We start from the raw sequence: 19,237 nt of genomic DNA on the forward strand, positions 1-19,237 counted from the left end.
GCTCTCTGACACTCTCTGAAACTCTGTGACACTCTTTGACACTCTCAGACACTCACTGACTCTCTCTGAAACTCTCTGACACTCTCTGACACTCTCAGACACTCTCTGACACTCTGTGACACTTTCTGAAACTCTCTGACACTATCTGACACTTTCTGAATCTCTCGGACACTCTCTGAATCTCTCTGAAACTCTCCGACACTCTGTGACACTCTCTGAAACGTTCTGGCACTCTCTGACACTCTCTGAATATCTCTGGCACTCCCTGACACTCTCAGACACTCTCTGCCACTCTCTGACACTTTCTGAAACTCTCTGACACTATCTGACACATTCTGAAACTCTCGGACACTCTCTGACACACTCTGCAACTCTATGACACTCTGTGACACTCTCTGACACTCTCTGAATCTCTCTGAAAAGCTCTGGCACTCTGTGACACTCTCTGAAACTCTCTGAAACTCCCTGACACTCCCTGACTCTCTCTGAAACTTTCTGACACTCTCTGACACTCTCAAAACATCTCTGAAACTCTCTGAAAATCTCTGACACTCTCTGACACTCTGTGACACTCTCAGATACTCTCTGACTCTCTCAGACACACTCAGAAACTCTATGAAACTCTCTGGAACTCTCTGACACTCTCAGAAAGTCTCTGAAACTCTCTGACACTCTCTGAAACTCTCTGACACTCTCTGACGCTCCCTGACACTCTCTGAAACTCTGTGACACTCTTTGTTACTCTCGGACACTCACTGACTCTCTCTGAAACTCTCTGACACACTCTGAAACTCTCTGAAACTGTCTGACACTCTCTGACAATCTCTGACACTCTCTGAATCTCTCTGAATCACTCTGACACTCTGTGACACTCTCTGAAACTATCTGACACACTCTGAAACTTTCTGACACTCTCTGAAACTCTCTGAAGCTCTCTGAAACTCTCTGACACTCTCTGACACTCTCTGAAACTCTCTGAAACTCTCTGACACTCTCTGACACTCTCTGAAACTCTCTGACAATCTCTGGCACTCTCAGACACTCTCAGACACTCTCTGAAGATCTCTGAAACTCTCAGACACTCTCTGAAACTCTCTGAAACTGTCTGACACTCTCTGACAATCTCTGACACTCTCTGAATCTCTCTGAATCACTCTTACACTCTGTGACACTCTCTGAAACTATCTGACACACTCTGAAACTTTCGGACACTCTCTGAAACTCTCTGAAGCTCTCTGAAACTCTCTGACACTCTCTGACACTATCTGAGACTCTCTGAAACTCTCTGACACTCTCTGACACTCTCTGAAACTGTCTGAATCTCTCTGACACTCTCTGACACTCTCTGAAAGTCTCTGACACTCTCTGACACTCTCTGACACTCTCTGAAACTCTCTGACACTCTCTGACACTCTCAGACACTCTCTGACACTCTGTGACACTTTCTGAAACTCTCTGACACTATCTGACACTTTCTGAAACTCTCGTACACTCTCTGAATCTCTCTGGCACTCTCTGACACTCTCTGAAGATCTCTGACACTTTCTGACACTCTCTGACACTATCTGATTCTTTCTGAAACTCTCGGACACTCTCTGACACACTCTGCAACTCTATGACACTCTGTGACACTCTCTGACACTCTCTGAATCTCTCTGAAAAGCTCTGACACTCTGTGACACTCTCTGAAACTCTCTGAAACTCACTGACACTCTCTGACTATCTCTGAAACTTTCTGACACTCTCTGACACTCTCTGAACATCTCTGAAACTCTCTGACACATTCTGAAACTCTCTGACACTATCTGACTCTTTCTGAAACTCTCGGACACTCTCTGACACACTCTGCAACTCTATGACACTCTGTGACACTCTGTGACACTCTCTGACACTCTCTGAAACTCTCTGAAACTCTCTGACACTCTTTGACACTCTCAGACACTCTCTGACACTCTGTGACACTTTCTGAAACTCTGACACTATCTGACACTTTCTGCATCTCTCGGACACTCTCTGAAACTCTCTGAAACTCTCCGACACTCTGTGACACACTCTGAAACTTTCTGGCACTCTCTGACACTCTCTGAAGATCTCTGAAACTCTCTGAAACTCTCTGACACTATCTGACACTTTCTGAATCTCTCGGACACTCTCTGAATCTCTCTGAAACTCTCCGACACTCTGTGACGCTCTCTGACACTTTCTGACACTCTCTGACACTATCTGATTCTTTCTGAAACTCTCGGACACTCTCTGACACACTCTGCAACTCTATGACACTCTGTGACACCCTCTGACACTCTCTGAATCTCTCTGAAAAGCTCTGACACTCTGTGACACTCTCTGAACATCTCTGAAACTCTCTGAAAATCTCTGACACTCTCTGACGCTCCCTGACACTCTCTGAAACTCTGTGACACTCTTTGTTACTCTCTGACACTCACTGACTCTCTCTGAAACTCTCTGACACTCTCTGAAACTCTCTGAAACTGTCTGACACTCTCTGACAATCTCTGACACTCTCTGAATCTCTCTGAATCACTCTGACACTCTGTGACACTCTCTGAAACTATCTGACACACTCTGAAACTTTCTGACACTCTCTGAAACTCTCTGAAACTCTCTGACACTATCTGACACTTTCTGAATCTCTCGGACACTCTCTGAATCTCTCTGAAACTCTCCGACACTCTGTGACACTCTCTGACACTTTCTGACACTCTCTGACACTATCTGATTCTTTCTGAAACTCTCGGACACTCTCTGACACACTCTGCAACTCTATGACACTCTGTGACACCCTCTGACACTCTCTGAATCTCTCTGAAAAGCTCTGACACTCTGTGACACTCTCTGACGCTCCCTGACACTCTCTGAAACTCTGTGACACTCTTTGTTACTCTCTGACACTCACTGACTCTGTCTGAAACTCTCTGACACTCTCTGAAACTCTCTGAAACTGTCTGACACTCTCTGACAATCTCTGACACTCTCTGAATCTCTCTGAATCACTCTGACACTCTGTGACACTCTCTGAAACTATCTGACACACTCTGAAACTTTCTGACACTCTCTGAAACTCTCTGAAACTCTCTGAAACTCTCTGACACTATCTGACACTTTCTGAATCTCTCGGACACTCTCTGAATCTCTCTGAAACTCTCCGACACTCTGTGACACTCTCTGACACTTTCTGACACTCTCTGACACTATCTGATTCTTTCTGAAACTCTCGGACACTCTCTGACACACTCTGCAACTCTATGACACTCTGTGACACCCTCTGACACTCTCTGAATCTCTCTGAAAAGCTCTGACACTCTGTGACACTCTCTGAAACTCTCTGAAACTCACTGACACTCTCTGACTCTCTCTGAAACTTTCTGACACTCTCTGACACTCTCTGAACATCACTGAAACTCTCTGAAAATCTCTGACACTCTCTGACACTCTGTGACACTCTCAGATACTCTCTGACTCTCTCAGACACACTCCGACACATTCAGAAACTCCCAGAAACTCTCTGGAACTCTGACACTCTCAGGAAGTCTCTGAAACACTCTGACACTCTCTGAAACTCTCTGACACTCTCTGCCGCTCTCTGACACTCTCTGAAACTCTGTGACACTCTTTGACACTCTCAGACACTCACTGACTCTCTCTGAAACTCTCTGACACTCTCTGACACTCTCTGAAACTCTCTGACACTCTCTGACACTCTCAGACATTCTCTGACACTCTGTGACACTTTCTGAAACTCTCTGACACTATCTGACACTTTCTGAATCTCTCGGCCACTCTCTGAATCTCTCTGAAACTCTCCGACACTCTGTGACACTCTCTGAAACGTTCTGGCAATCTCTGACACTCTCTGAATATCTCTGGCACTCCCTGACACTCTCAGACACTCTCTGCCACTCTCTGACACTTTCTGAAACTCTCTGACACTATCTGACTCTTTCTGAAACTCTCGGACACTCTCTGACACACTCTGCAACTCTATGACACTCTGTGACACTCTCTGACACTCTCTGAATCTCTCTGAAAAGCTCTGACACTCGGTGACACTCTCTGAAACTCTCTGAAACTCCCTGACACTCCCTGACTCTCTCTGAAACTTTCTGACACTCTCCGACACTCTCAAAACATCTCTGAAACTCTCTGAAAATCTCTGACACTCTCTGACACTCTGTGACACTCTCAGATACTCTCTGACTCTCTCAGACACACTCCGACACACTCAGAAACTCTCAGAAACTCTCTGGAACTCTCTGACACTCTCAGAAAGTCTCTGAAACTCTCTGACACTCTCTGAAACTCTCTGACACTCTCTGACGCTCCCTGACACTCTCTGAAACTCTGTGACACTCTTTGTTACTCTCTGACACTCACTGACTCTCTCTGAAACTCTCTGACACTCTCTGAAACTCTCTGAAACTGTCTGACACTCTCTGACAATCTCTGACACTCTCTGAATCTCTCTGACACTCTGTGACACTCTCTGAAACTATCTGACACACTCTGAAACTTTCTGACACTCTCTGAAACTCTCTGAAACTCTCTGAAGCTCTCTGAAACTCTCTGAAACTCTCTGACACTATCTGACACTTTCTGAATCTCTCGGACACTCTCTGAATCTCTCTGAAACTCTCCGACACTCTGTGACACTCTCTGACACTTTCTGACACTCTCTGACACTATCTGATTCTTTCTGAAACTCTCGGACACTCTCTGACACACTCTGCAACTCTATGACACTCTGTGACACCCTCTGACACTCTCTGAATCTCTCTGAAAAGCTCTGACACTCTGTGACACTCTCTGAAACTCTCTGAAACTCACTGACACTCTCTGACTCTCTCTGAAACTTTCTGACACTCTCTGACACTCTCTGAACATCTCTGAAACTCTCTGAAAATCTCTGACACTCTCTGACACTCTGTGACACTCTCAGATACTCTCTGACTCTCTCAGACACACTCCGACACATTCAGAAACTCCCAGAAACTCTCTGGAACTCTCTGACACTCTCAGGAAGTCTCTGAAACACTCTGACACTCTCTGAAACTCTCTGACACTCTGTGCCGCTCTCTGACACTCTCTGAAACTCTGTGACACTCTTTGACACTCTCAGACACTCACTGACTCTCTCTGAAACTCTCTGACACTCTCTGACACTCTCTGAAACTCTCTGACACTCTCTGACACTCTCAGACACTCTCTGACACTCTGTGACACTTTCTGAAACTCTCTGACACTATCTGACACTTTCTGAATCTCTCGGCCACTCTCTGAATCTCTCTGAAACTCTCCGACACTCTGTGACACTCTCTGAAACGTTCTGGCAATCTCTGACACTCTCTGAATATCTCTGGCACTCCCTGACACTCTCAGACACTCTCTGCCAAACTCTGACACTTTCTGAAACTCTCTGACACTATCTGACTCTTTCTGAAACTCTCGGACACTCTCTGACACACTCTGCAACTCTATGACACTCTGTGACACTCTCTGACACTCTCTGAATCTCTCTGAAAAGCTCTGACACTCTGTGACACTCTCTGAAACTCTCTGAAACTCCCTGACACTCCCTGACTCTCTCTGAAACTTTCTGACACTCTCCGACACTCTCAAAACATCTCTGAAACTCTCTGAAAATCTCTGACACTCTCTGACACTCTGTGACACTCTCAGATACTCTCTGACTCTCTCAGACACACTCCGACACACTCAGAAACTCTCAGAAACTCTCTGGAACTCTCTGACACTCTCAGAATGTCTCTGAAACTCTCTGACACTCTCTGAAACTCTCTGACACTCTCTGACGCTCCCTGACACTCTCTGAAACTCTGTGACACTCTTTGTTACTCTCTGACACTCACTGACTCTCTCTGAAACTCTCTGACACTCTCTGAAACTCTCTGAAACTGTCTGACACTCTCTGACAATCTCTGACACTCTCTGAATCTCTCTGACACTCTGTGACACTCTCTGAAACTATCTGACACACTCTGAAACTTTCTGACACTCTCTGAAACTCTCTGAAGCTCTCTGAAACTCTCTGACACTCTCTGAAACTCTCTGAAACTCTCTGACACTCTCTGACACTCTCTGAAACTCTCTGACAATCTCTGGCACTCTCAGACACTCTCAGACACTCTCAGACACTCTCTGAAGATCTCTGAAACTCTCAGACACTATCTGACACTCTCTGACACTCTCTGACACTCTCAGACACTCTCTGACACTCTCTGACACTCTCAGACACTCTGACACTCTCTGACACTCTCTGACACTCTCTGAAACTCTCAGACACTCTCAGACACTCTCTGACACTCTCTGACACTATCTGAGACTCTCTGATACTCTCTGACACTCTCTGAAAGTCTCTGACACTCTCTGACACTCTCTGACACTCTCTGAAACTCTCTGACACTCCCTGACACTCTCAGACACTCTCTGACACTCTGTGACACTTTCCGAAACTCTCTGACACTATCTGACACTTTCTGCATCTCTCGGACACTCTCTGAATCTCTCTGAAATTCTCCGACACTCTGTGACACTCACTGAAACTTTCTGGCACTCTCTGACACTCTCTGAAGATCTCTGACACTTTCTGACACTCTCTGACACTATCTGATTCTTTCTGAAACTCTCGGACACTCTGTGACACTCTCTGAAACTCTCTGAATCTCTCTGAAAAGCTCTGACACTCTGTGACACTCTCTGAAACTCTCTGAAACTCACTGACACTCTCTGACTCTCTCTGAAACTTTCTGACACTCTCTGACACTCTCTGAACATCTCTGACACTTTCTGACACTCTCTGACACTATCTGATTCTTTCTGAAACTCTCGGACACTCTGTGACACTCTCTGAAACTCTCTGAATCTCTCTGAAAAGCTCTGACTCTCTCTGAAACTCTCTGACACTCTCTGAAACTCTCTGAAACTGTCTGACACTCTCTGACAATCTCTGACACTCTCTGAATCTCTCTGACACTCTGTGACACTCTCTGAAACTATCTGACACACTCTGAAACTTTCTGACACTCTCTGAAACTCTCTGAAGCTCTCTGAAACTCTCTGACACTCTCTGAAACTCTCTGAAACTCTCTGACACTCTCTGACACTCTCTGAAACTCTCTGACAATCTCTGGCACTCTCAGACACTCTCAGACACTCTCAGACACTCTCTGAAGATCTCTGAAACTCTCAGACACTATCTGACACTCTCTGACACTCTCTGACACTCTCAGACACTCTCTGACACTCTCTGACACTCTCAGACACTCTGACACTCTCTGACACTCTCTGACACTCTCTGAAACTCTCAGACACTCTCAGACACTCTCTGACACTCTCTGACACTATCTGAGACTCTCTGATACTCTCTGACACTCTCTGAAAGTCTCTGACACTCTCTGACACTCTCTGAAACTCTCTGACACTCCCTGACACTCTCAGACACTCTCTGACACTCTGTGACACTTTCCGAAACTCTCTGACACTATCTGACACTTTCTGCATCTCTCGGACACTCTCTGAATCTCTCTGAAATTCTCCGACACTCTGTGACACTCACTGAAACTTTCTGGCACTCTCTGACACTCTCTGAAGATCTCTGACACTTTCTGACACTCTCTGACACTATCTGATTCTTTCTGAAACTCTCGGACACTCTGTGACACTCTCTGAAACTCTCTGAATCTCTCTGAAAAGCTCTGACACTCTGTGACACTCTCTGAAACTCTCTGAAACTCACTGACACTCTCTGACTCTCTCTGAAACTTTCTGACACTCTCTGACACTCTCTGAACATCTCTGAAACTCTCTGAAAATCTCTGACACTCTCTGACACTCTGTGACACTCTCAGATACTCTCTGACTATCTCAGACACACTCCGACACATTCAGAAACTCTCAGAAACACTCATGAACTCTCTGACACTCTCAGGAAGTCTCTGAAATACTCTGACACTCTCTGAAACTCTCTGACACTCTCTGACGCTCTCTGACACTCTCTGAAACTCTGTGACACTCTTTGACACTCTCTGACACTCACTGACTCTCTCTGAAACTCACTGACACTCTCTGACACTCTCTGAAACTCCCTGACACTCTCTGACACTCTCAGACACTCTCTGACACTCTGTGACACTTTCTGAAACTCTCTGACACTATCTGACACTTTCTGAATCTCTCGGACACTCTCTGAATCTCTCTGAAACTCTCCGACACTCTGTGACACTCTCTGAAACGTTCTGGCACTCTCTGACACTCTCTGAATATCTCTGGCACTCCCTGCCACTCTCAGACACTCTCTGCCACTCTCTGACACTTTCTGAAACTCTCTGACACTATCTGACTCTTTCTGAAACTCTCGGACACTCTCTGACACACTCTGCAACTCTATGACACTCTGTGACACTCTCTGACACTCTCTGAATCTCTCTGAAAAGCTCTGACACTCTGTGAAACTCTCTGAAACTCTCTGAAACTCCCTGACACTCCCTGTCTCTCTCTGAAACTTTCTGACACTCTCTGACACTCTCTGAAACTTTCTGGCACTCTCTGACACTCTCTGAAACTCTCTGAAACTCACTTACATTCTCTGACTCTCTCTGAAACTTTCTGACACTCTCTGACACTCTCTGAACATCTCTGAAACTCTCTGAAAATCTCTGACACTCTGTGACACTCTCAGATACTCTCTGACTATCTCAGACACACTCCGACACATTCAGAAACTCTCAGAAACTCTCTGGAACTCTCTGACACTCTCAGGAAGTCTCTGAAACACTCTGACACTCTCTGAAACTCTCTGACACTCTCTGACGCTCTCTGACACTCTCTGAAACTCTGTGACACTCTTTGACACTCTCTGACACTCACTGACTCTCTCTGAAACCCTCTGACACTCTCTGACACTCTCGGAAACTCTCTGACACTCTCTGACAATCTCAGACACTCTCTGACACTCTGTGACACTTTCTGAAACTCTCTGACACTATCTGACACTTTCTGCATCTCTCGGACACTCTCTGAATCTCTCTGAAACTCTCCGACTCTCTGTGACACTCTCTGAAACTTTCTGGCACTCTCTGACACTCTCTGAAGATCTCTGAAACTCTCTGAAACTCTCTGACACTATCTGACACTTTCTGAATCTCTCGGACACTCTCTGAATCTCTCTGAAACTCTCCGACACTCTGTGACACTCTCTGACACTTTCTGACACTCTCTGACACTATCTGATTCTTTCTGAATCTCTCGGACACTCTCTGACACACTCTGCAACTCTATGACACTCTGTGACACCCTCTGACACTCTCTGAATCTCTCTGAAAAGCTCTGACACTCTGTGACACTCTCTGAAACTCTCTGAAACTCACTGACACTCTCTGACTCTCTCTGAAACTTTCTGACACTCTCTGACACTCTCTGAACATCTCTGAAACTCTCTGAAAATCTCTGACACTCTCTGACACTCTGTGACACTCTCAGATACTCTCTGACTCTCTCAGACACACTCCGACACATTCATAAACTCCCTGAAACTCTCTGGAACTCTCTGACACTCTCAGGAAGTCTCTGAAACACTCTGACACTCTCTGAAACTCTCTGACACTCTCTGCCGCTCTCTGACACTCTCTGAAACACTGTGACACTCTTTGACACTCTCAGACACTCACTGACTCTCTCTGAAACTCTCTGACACTCTCTGACACTCTCTGAAACTCTCTGACACTCTCTGACACTCTCAGACACTCTCTGACACTTTCTGAAACTCTCTGACACTATCTGACTCTTTCTGAAACTCTCTGAAACTCTTTGTAACTCTCTGACACTCTCAGAAACTCTCAGAAGCTCTCTGAAACTCTCTGACACTCTCTGAAACTCTCTGCCACTCTCTGACACTATCTCAGACTCTCTGAAACTCTCTGACGCTCTCTGACACTCTCTGACACCCTCTGAAACTCTCTGACACTGTCTGACAATCTCTGAAACGCTCTGACACTCACTGACACTCTGTGGCACTCTCTGACACTCTCTGAAGATCTCTGAAACTCTCTGAAACCCTCTGACACTCTCTGACACTCTCTGAAACTCTTTGACACTCTTTGACACTCTCAGACACTGTCTGACTCTCTCTGAAACTCTCTGAAACTATCTGTCATTCTCTGACATTCCCTGACACTCTCTGAAACTCTGTGACACCCTCTGAAACTCTCTGAAACTCTCGGACACTCTCTGAAACTTTCTGACACTCTCTGAAACTCTCTGAAACTCTTTGTAACTCTCCGACACTCTCAGAAACTCTCAGAAGCTCTCTGAAACTCTCTGACACTCTCTGAAACTCTCTGCCACTCTCTGACACTATCTCAGACTCTCTGAAACTCTCTGACGCTCTCTGACACTCTCTGACACTCTCTGAAACTCTCTGACACTCTCTGAAATTCTCTGACACTCTCTGACACTCTCAGACACTCTCTGACACTCTGTGACACTTTCTGAAATTCTCTGACACTATTTGACACTTTCTGAATCTCTCGGACACTCTCTGAATCTCTCTGTAACTCTCCGACACTCTGTGACACTCTCTGAAACTTTCTTTCACTCTCTGACACTCTCTGAAGATCTCTGGCACTCTCTGAAAATCTCTGACACTCTCTGAAACTCTGTGACACTCTCTGAAAGACTCTGACACTCTCTGACACTCTCAGACACTCTCTGACACTCTCTGACACATTCTGAAACTCTCTGACACTATCTGACTCTTCCTGAAACTCTCGGACACTCTCTGACACACTCTGCAACTCTATGACACTCTGTGACACTCTCTGACAATCTCTGAATCTCTCTGAAAAGCTCTGAAACTCTGTGACACTCTCAGAAACTCTCTGAAACTCCCTGAAACTCTCTGACACTCTCTGAAACTTTCTGACACTCTCTGACACTCTCTGAACATCTCTGAAATTCTCTGAAAATCTCTGACACACTCTGACACTCTGTGACACTCTCAGATACTCTCTGACTCTCTCAGACACACTCCGACACACTCAGAATCTCTCAGAAACTCTCTGGAACTCTCTGACACTCTCAGAAAGTCTCTGAAACTCTCTGAAACTCTCTGAAACTCTCTGACACTCTCTGACGCTCTCTGACACTCTCTGAAACTCTGTGAAAGTCTTTGACACTCTCTGACACTCACTGACTCTCTCTGAAACTCTCTGACACTCTCTGAAACTCTCTGAAACTGTCTGAAACTCTCTGTCAATCTCTGACACTCTCTGTATCTCTCTGAATCACTCTGACACTCTGTGACACTCTCTGAAACTCTCTGACAATCTCTGAAACTTTCTGACACTCTCTGAAACTCTCTGAAGCTCTCTGAAACTCTCTGAAACTCTCTGACTCTCTCAGAAACACTCAGAAACACCTTGAAACTCTCTGAGACTCTCTGGCACTCTCTGAGACTCTCTGAAACTCTCTGACACTCTCTGAAACTCTCTGAAACTCTCTGACACTCTCTGAAACTCTCTGACAATCTCTGGCACTCTCAGACACTCTCAGACACTCTCTGAAGATCTCTGAAACTTTCTGACACTATCTGACACTCTCTGAAACTCTCTGACACTCTCTGACACTCTCAGACATTCTCTGACACTCTGTGACACTTTCTGAAACTCTCTGACACTATCTGACACTTTCTGAATCTCTCGGACACTCTCTGAATCTCTCTGAAACTCTCCGACTCTCTGTGACACTCTCTGAAACTTTCTGGCACTCTCTGACACTCTCTGAAGATCTCTGAAACTCTCTGAAACTCTCTGACACTATCTGACACTTTCTGAATCTCTCGGACACTCTCTGAATCTCTCTGAAACTCTCCGACACTCTGTGACACTCTCTGACACTTTCTGACACTCTCTGACACTATCTGATTCTTTCTGAATCTCTCGGACACTCTCTGACACACTCTGCAACTCTATGACACTCTGTGACACCCTCTGACACTCTCTGAATCTCTCTGAAAAGCTCTGACACTCTGTGACACTCTCTGAAACTCTCTGAAACTCACTGACACTCTCTGACTCTCTCTGAAACTTTCTGACACTCTCTGACACTCTCTGAACATCTCTGAAACTCTCTGAAAATCTCTGACACTCTCTGACACTCTGTGACACTCTCAGATACTCTCTGACTCTCTCAGACACACTCCGACACATTCATAAACTCCCTGAAACTCTCTGGAACTCTCTGACACTCTCAGGAAGTCTCTGAAACACTCTGACACTCTCTGAAACTCTCTGACACTCTCTGCCGCTCTCTGACACTCTCTGAAACACTGTGACACTCTTTGACACTCTCAGACACTCACTGACTCTCTCTGAAACTCTCTGACACTCTCTGACACTCTCTGAAACTCTCTGACACTCTCTGACACTCTCAGACACTCTCTGACACTTTCTGAAACTCTCTGACACTATCTGACTCTTTCTGAAACTCTCTGAAACTCTTTGTAACTCTCTGACACTCTCAGAAACTCTCAGAAGCTCTCTGAAACTCTCTGACACTCTCTGAAACTCTCTGCCACTCTCTGACACTATCTCAGACTCTCTGAAACTCTCTGACGCTCTCTGACACTCTCTGACACCCTCTGAAACTCTCTGACACTGTCTGACAATCTCTGAAACGCTCTGACACTCACTGACACTCTGTGGCACTCTCTGACACTCTCTGAAGATCTCTGAAACTCTCTGAAACCCTCTGACACTCTCTGACACTCTCTGAAACTCTTTGACACTCTTTGACACTCTCAGACACTGTCTGACTCTCTCTGAAACTCTCTGAAACTATCTGTCATTCTCTGACATTCCCTGACACTCTCTGAAACTCTGTGACACCCTCTGAAACTCTCTGAAACTCTCGGACACTCTCTGAAACTTTCTGACACTCTCTGAAACTCTCTGAAACTCTTTGTAACTCTCCGACACTCTCAGAAACTCTCAGAAGCTCTCTGAAACTCTCTGACACTCTCTGAAACTCTCTGCCACTCTCTGACACTATCTCAGACTCTCTGAAACTCTCTGACGCTCTCTGACACTCTCTGACACTCTCTGAAACTCTCTGACACTCTCTGACACTCTCTGAAATTCTCTGACACTCTCTGACACTCTCAGACACTCTCTGACACTCTGTGACACTTTCTGAAATTCTCTGACACTATTTGACACTTTCTGAATCTCTCGGACACTCTCTGAATCTCTCTGTAACTCTCCGACACTCTGTGACACTCTCTGAAACTTTCTTTCACTCTCTGACACTCTCTGAAGATCTCTGGCACTCTCTGAAAATCTCTGACACTCTCTGAAACTCTGTGACACTCTCTGAAAGACTCTGACACTCTCTGACACTCTCAGACACTCTCTGACACTCTCTGACACATTCTGAAACTCTCTGACACTATCTGACTCTTCCTGAAACTCTCGGACACTCTCTGACACACTCTGCAACTCTATGACACTCTGTGACACTCTCTGACAATCTCTGAATCTCTCTGAAAAGCTCTGAAACTCTGTGACACTCTCAGAAACTCTCTGAAACTCCCTGAAACTCTCTGACACTCTCTGAAACTTTCTGACACTCTCTGACACTCTCTGAACATCTCTGAAATTCTCTGAAAATCTCTGACACACTCTGACACTCTGTGACACTCTCAGATACTCTCTGACTCTCTCAGACACACTCCGACACACTCAGAATCTCTCAGAAACTCTCTGGAGCTCTCTGACACTCTCAGAAAGTCTCTGAAACTCTCTGAAACTCTCTGAAACTCTCTGACACTCTCTGACGCTCTCTGACACTCTCTGAAACTCTGTGAAAGTCTTTGACACTCTCTGACACTCACTGACTCTCTCTGAAACTCTCTGACACTCTCTGAAACTCTCTGAAACTGTCTGAAACTCTCTGTCAATCTCTGACACTCTCTGTATCTCTCTGAATCACTCTGACACTCTGTGACACTCTCTGAAACTCTCTGACAATCTCTGAAACATTCTGACACTCTCTGAAACTCTCTGAAGCTCTCTGAAACTCTCTGAAACTCTCTGACTCTCTCAGAAACACTCAGAAACACCTTGAAACTCTCTGAGACTCTCTGGCACTCTCTGAGACTCTCTGAAACTCTCTGACACTCTCTGAAACTCTCTGAAACTCTCTGACACTCTCTGAAACTCTCTGACAATCTCTGGCACTCTCAGACACTCTCTGAAGATCTCTGAAACTTTCTGACACTATCTGACACTCTCTGAAACTCTCTGACACTCTCTGACACTCTCAGACATTCTCTGACACTCTGTGACACTTTCTGAAACTCTCTGACACTATCTGACACTTTCTGAATCTCTCGGCCACTCTCTGAATCTCTCTGAAACTCTCCGACACTCTGTGACACTCTCTGAAACGTTCTGGCAATCTCTGACACTCTCTGAATATCTCTGGCACTCCCTGACACTCTCAGACACTCTCTGCCACTCTCTGACACTTTCTGAAACTCTCTGACACTATCTGACTCTTTCTGAAACTCTCGGACACTCTCTGACACACTCTGCAACTCTATGACACTCTGTGACACTCTCTGACACTCTCTGAATCTCTCTGAAAAGCTCTGACACTCGGTGACACTCTCTGAAACTCTCTGAAACTCCCTGACACTCCCTGACTCTCTCTGAAACTTTCTGACACTCTCCGACACTCTCAAAACATCTCTGAAACTCTCTGAAAATCTCTGACACTCTCTGACACTCTGTGACACTCTCAGATACTCTCTGACTCTCTCAGACACACTCCGACACACTCAGAAACTCTCAGAAACTCTCTGGAACTCTCTGACACTCTCAGAAAGTCTCTGAAACTCTCTGACACTCTCTGAAACTCTCTGACACTCTCTGACGCTCCCTGACACTCTCTGAAACTCTGTGACACTCTTTGTTACTCTCTGACACTCACTGACTCTCTCTGAAACTCTCTGACACTCTCTGAAACTCTCTGAAACTGTCTGACACTCTCTGACAATCTCTGACACTCTCTGAATCTCTCTGACACTCTGTGACACTCTCTGAAACTATCTGACACACTCTGAAACTTTCTGACACTCTCTGAAACTCTCTGAAGCTCTCTGAAACTCTCTGAAACTCTCTGACACTATCTGACACTTTCTGAATCTCTCGGACACTCTCTGAATCTCTCTGAAACTCTCCGACACTCTGTGACACTCTCTGACACTTTCTGACACTCTCTGACACTATCTGATTCTTTCTGAAACTCTCGGACACTCTCTGACACACTCTGCAACTCTATGACACTCTGTGACACCCTCTGACACTCTCTGAATCTCTCTGAAAAGCTCTGACACTCTGTGACACTCTCTGAAACTCTCTGAAACTCACTGACACTCTCTGACTCTCTCTGAAACTTTCTGACACTCTCTGACACTCTCTGAACATCTCTGAAACTCTCTGAATATCTCTGACACTCTCTGACACTCTGTGACACTCTCAGATACTCTCTGACTCTCTCAGACACACTCCGACACATTCAGAAACTCCCAGAAACTCTCTGGAACTCTCTGACACTCTCAGGAAGTCTCTGAAACACTCTGACACTCTCTGAAACTCTCTGACACTCTGTGCCGCTCTCTGACACTCTCTGAAACTCTGTGACACTCTTTGACACTCTCAGACACTCACTGACTCTCTCTGAAACTCTCTGACACTCTCTGACACTCTCTGAAACTCTCTGACACTCTCTGACACTCTCAGACACTCTCTGACACTCTGTGACACTTTCTGAAACTCTCTGACACTATCTGACACTTTCTGAATCTCTCGGCCACTCTCTGAATCTCTCTGAAACTCTCCGACACTCTGTGACACTCTCTGAAACGTTCTGGCAATCTCTGACACTCTCTGAATATCTCTGGCACTCCCTGACACTCTCAGACACTCTCTGCCAAACTCTGACACTTTCTGAAACTCTCTGACACTATCTGACTCTTTCTGAAACTCTCGGACACTCTCTGACACACTCTGCAACTCTATGACACTCTGTGACACTCTCTGACACTCTCTGAATCTCTCTGAAAAGCTCTGACACTCTGTGACACTCTCTGAAACTCTCTGAAACTCCCTGACACTCCCTGACTCTCTCTGAAACTTTCTGACACTCTCCGACACTCTCAAAACATCTCTGAAACTCTCTGAAAATCTCTGACACTCTCTGACACTCTGTGACACTCTCAGATACTCTCTGACTCTCTCAGACACACTCCGACACACTCAGAAACTCTCAGAAACTCTCTGGAACTCTCTGACACTCTCAGAATGTCTCTGAAACTCTCTGACACTCTCTGAAACTCTCTGACACTCTCTGACGCTCCCTGACACTCTCTGAAACTCTGTGACACTCTTTGTTACTCTCTGACACTCACTGACTCTCTCTGAAACTCTCTGACACTCTCTGAAACTCTCTGAAACTGTCTGACACTCTCTGACAATCTCTGACACTCTCTGAATCTCTCTGACACTCTGTGACACTCTCTGAAACTATCTGACACACTCTGAAACTTTCTGACACTCTCTGAAACTCTCTGAAGCTCTCTGAAACTCTCTGACACTCTCTGACACTCTCTGAAACTCTCTGAAACTCTCTGACACTCTCTGACACTCTCTGAAACTCTCTGACAATCTCTGGCACTCTCAGACACTCTCAGACACTCTCAGACACTCTCTGAAGATCTCTGAAACTCTCAGACACTATCTGACACTCTCTGACACTCTCTGACACTCTCAGACACTCTCTGACACTCTCTGACACTCTCAGACACTCTGACACTCTCTGACACTCTCTGACACTCTCTGAAACTCTCAGACACTCTCAGACACTCTCTGACACTCTCTGACACTATCTGAGACTCTCTGATACTCTCTGACACTCTCTGAAAGTCTCTGACACTCTCTGACACTCTCTGACACTCTCTGAAACTCTCTGACACTCCCTGACACTCTCAGACACTCTCTGACACTCTGTGACACTTTCCGAAACTCTCTGACACTATCTGACACTTTCTGCATCTCTCGGACACTCTCTGAATCTCTCTGAAATTCTCCGACACTCTGTGACACTCACTGAAACTTTCTGGCACTCTCTGACACTCTCTGAAGATCTCTGACACTTTCTGACACTCTCTGACACTATCTGATTCTTTCTGAAACTCTCGGACACTCTGTGACACTCTCTGAAACTCTCTGAATCTCTCTGAAAAGCTCTGACACTCTGTGACACTCTCTGAAACTCTCTGAAACTCACTGACACTCTCTGACTCTCTCTGAAACTTTCTGACACTCTCTGACACTCTCTGAACATCTCTGAAACTCTCTGAAAATCTCTGACACTCTCTGACACTCTGTGACACTCTCAGATACTCTCTGACTATCTCAGACACACTCCGACACATTCAGAAACTCTCAGAAACACTCATGAACTCTCTGACACTCTCAGGAAGTCTCTGAAATACTCTGACACTCTCTGAAACTCTCTGACACTCTCTGACGCTCTCTGACACTCTCTGAAACTCTGTGACACTCTTTGACACTCTCTGACACTCACTGACTCTCTCTGAAACTCACTGACACTCTCTGACACTCTCTGAAACTCCCTGACACTCTCTGACACTCTCAGACACTCTCTGACACTCTGTGACACTTTCTGAAACTCTCTGACACTATCTGACACTTTCTGAATCTCTCGGACACTCTCTGAATCTCTCTGAAACTCTCCGACACTCTGTGACACTCTCTGAAACGTTCTGGCACTCTCTGACACTCTCTGAATATCTCTGGCACTCCCTGACACTCTCAGACACTCTCTGCCACTCTCTGACACTTTCTGAAACTCTCTGACACTATCTGACTCTTTCTGAAACTCTCGGACACTCTCTGACACACTCTGCAACTCTATGACACTCTGTGACACTCTCTGACACTCTCTGAATCTCTCTGAAAAGCTCTGACACTCTGTGAAACTCTCTGAAACTCTCTGAAACTCCCTGACACTCCCTGACTCTCTCTGAAACTTTCTGACACTCTCTGACTCTCTCTGAAACTTTCTGGCACTCTCTGACACTCTCTGAAGATCTCTGACACTTTCTGACACTCTCTGACACTATCTGATTCTTTCTGAAACTCTCGGACACTCTCTGACACACTCTGCAACTCTATGACACTCTGTGACACTCTCTGACACTCTCTGAATCTCTCTGAAAAGCTCTGACACTCTGTGACACTCTCTGAAACTCTCTGAAACTCACTTACATTCTCTGACTCTCTCTGAAACTTTCTGACACTCTCTGACACTCTCTGAACATCTCTGAAACTCTCTGAAAATCTCTGACACTCTGTGACACTCTCAGATACTCTCTGACTATCTCAGACACACTCCGACACATTCAGAAACTCTCAGAAACTCTCTGGAACTCTCTGACACTCTCAGGAAGTCTCTGAAACACTCTGACACTCTCTGAAACTCTCTGACACTCTCTGACGCTCTCTGACACTCTCTGAAACTCTGTGACACTCTTTGACACTCTCTGACACTCACTGACTCTCTCTGAAACCCTCTGACACTCTCTGACACTCTCGGAAACTCTCTGACACTCTCTGACAATCTCAGACACTCTCTGACACTCTGTGACACTTTCTGAAACTCTCTGACACTATCTGACACTTTCTGCATCTCTCGGACACTCTCTGAATCTCTCTGAAACTCTCCGACTCTCTGTGACACTCTCTGAAACTTTCTGGCACTCTCTGACACTCTCTGAAGATCTCTGAAACTCTCTGAAACTCTCTGACACTATCTGACACTTTCTGAATCTCTCGGACACTCTCTGAATCTCTCTGAAACTCTCCGACACTCTGTGACACTCTCTGACACTTTCTGACACTCTCTGACACTATCTGATTCTTTCTGAATCTCTCGGACACTCTCTGACACACTCTGCAACTCTATGACACTCTGTGACACCCTCTGACACTCTCTGAATCTCTCTGAAAAGCTCTGACACTCTGTGACACTCTCTGAAACTCTCTGAAACTCACTGACACTCTCTGACTCTCTCTGAAACTTTCTGACACTCTCTGACACTCTCTGAACATCTCTGAAACTCTCT

This window comes from Heterodontus francisci, chromosome 43 (assembly GCF_036365525.1).
Source record: "Heterodontus francisci isolate sHetFra1 chromosome 43, sHetFra1.hap1, whole genome shotgun sequence".
Classification (NCBI taxonomy): domain Eukaryota; kingdom Metazoa; phylum Chordata; class Chondrichthyes; order Heterodontiformes; family Heterodontidae; genus Heterodontus; species Heterodontus francisci.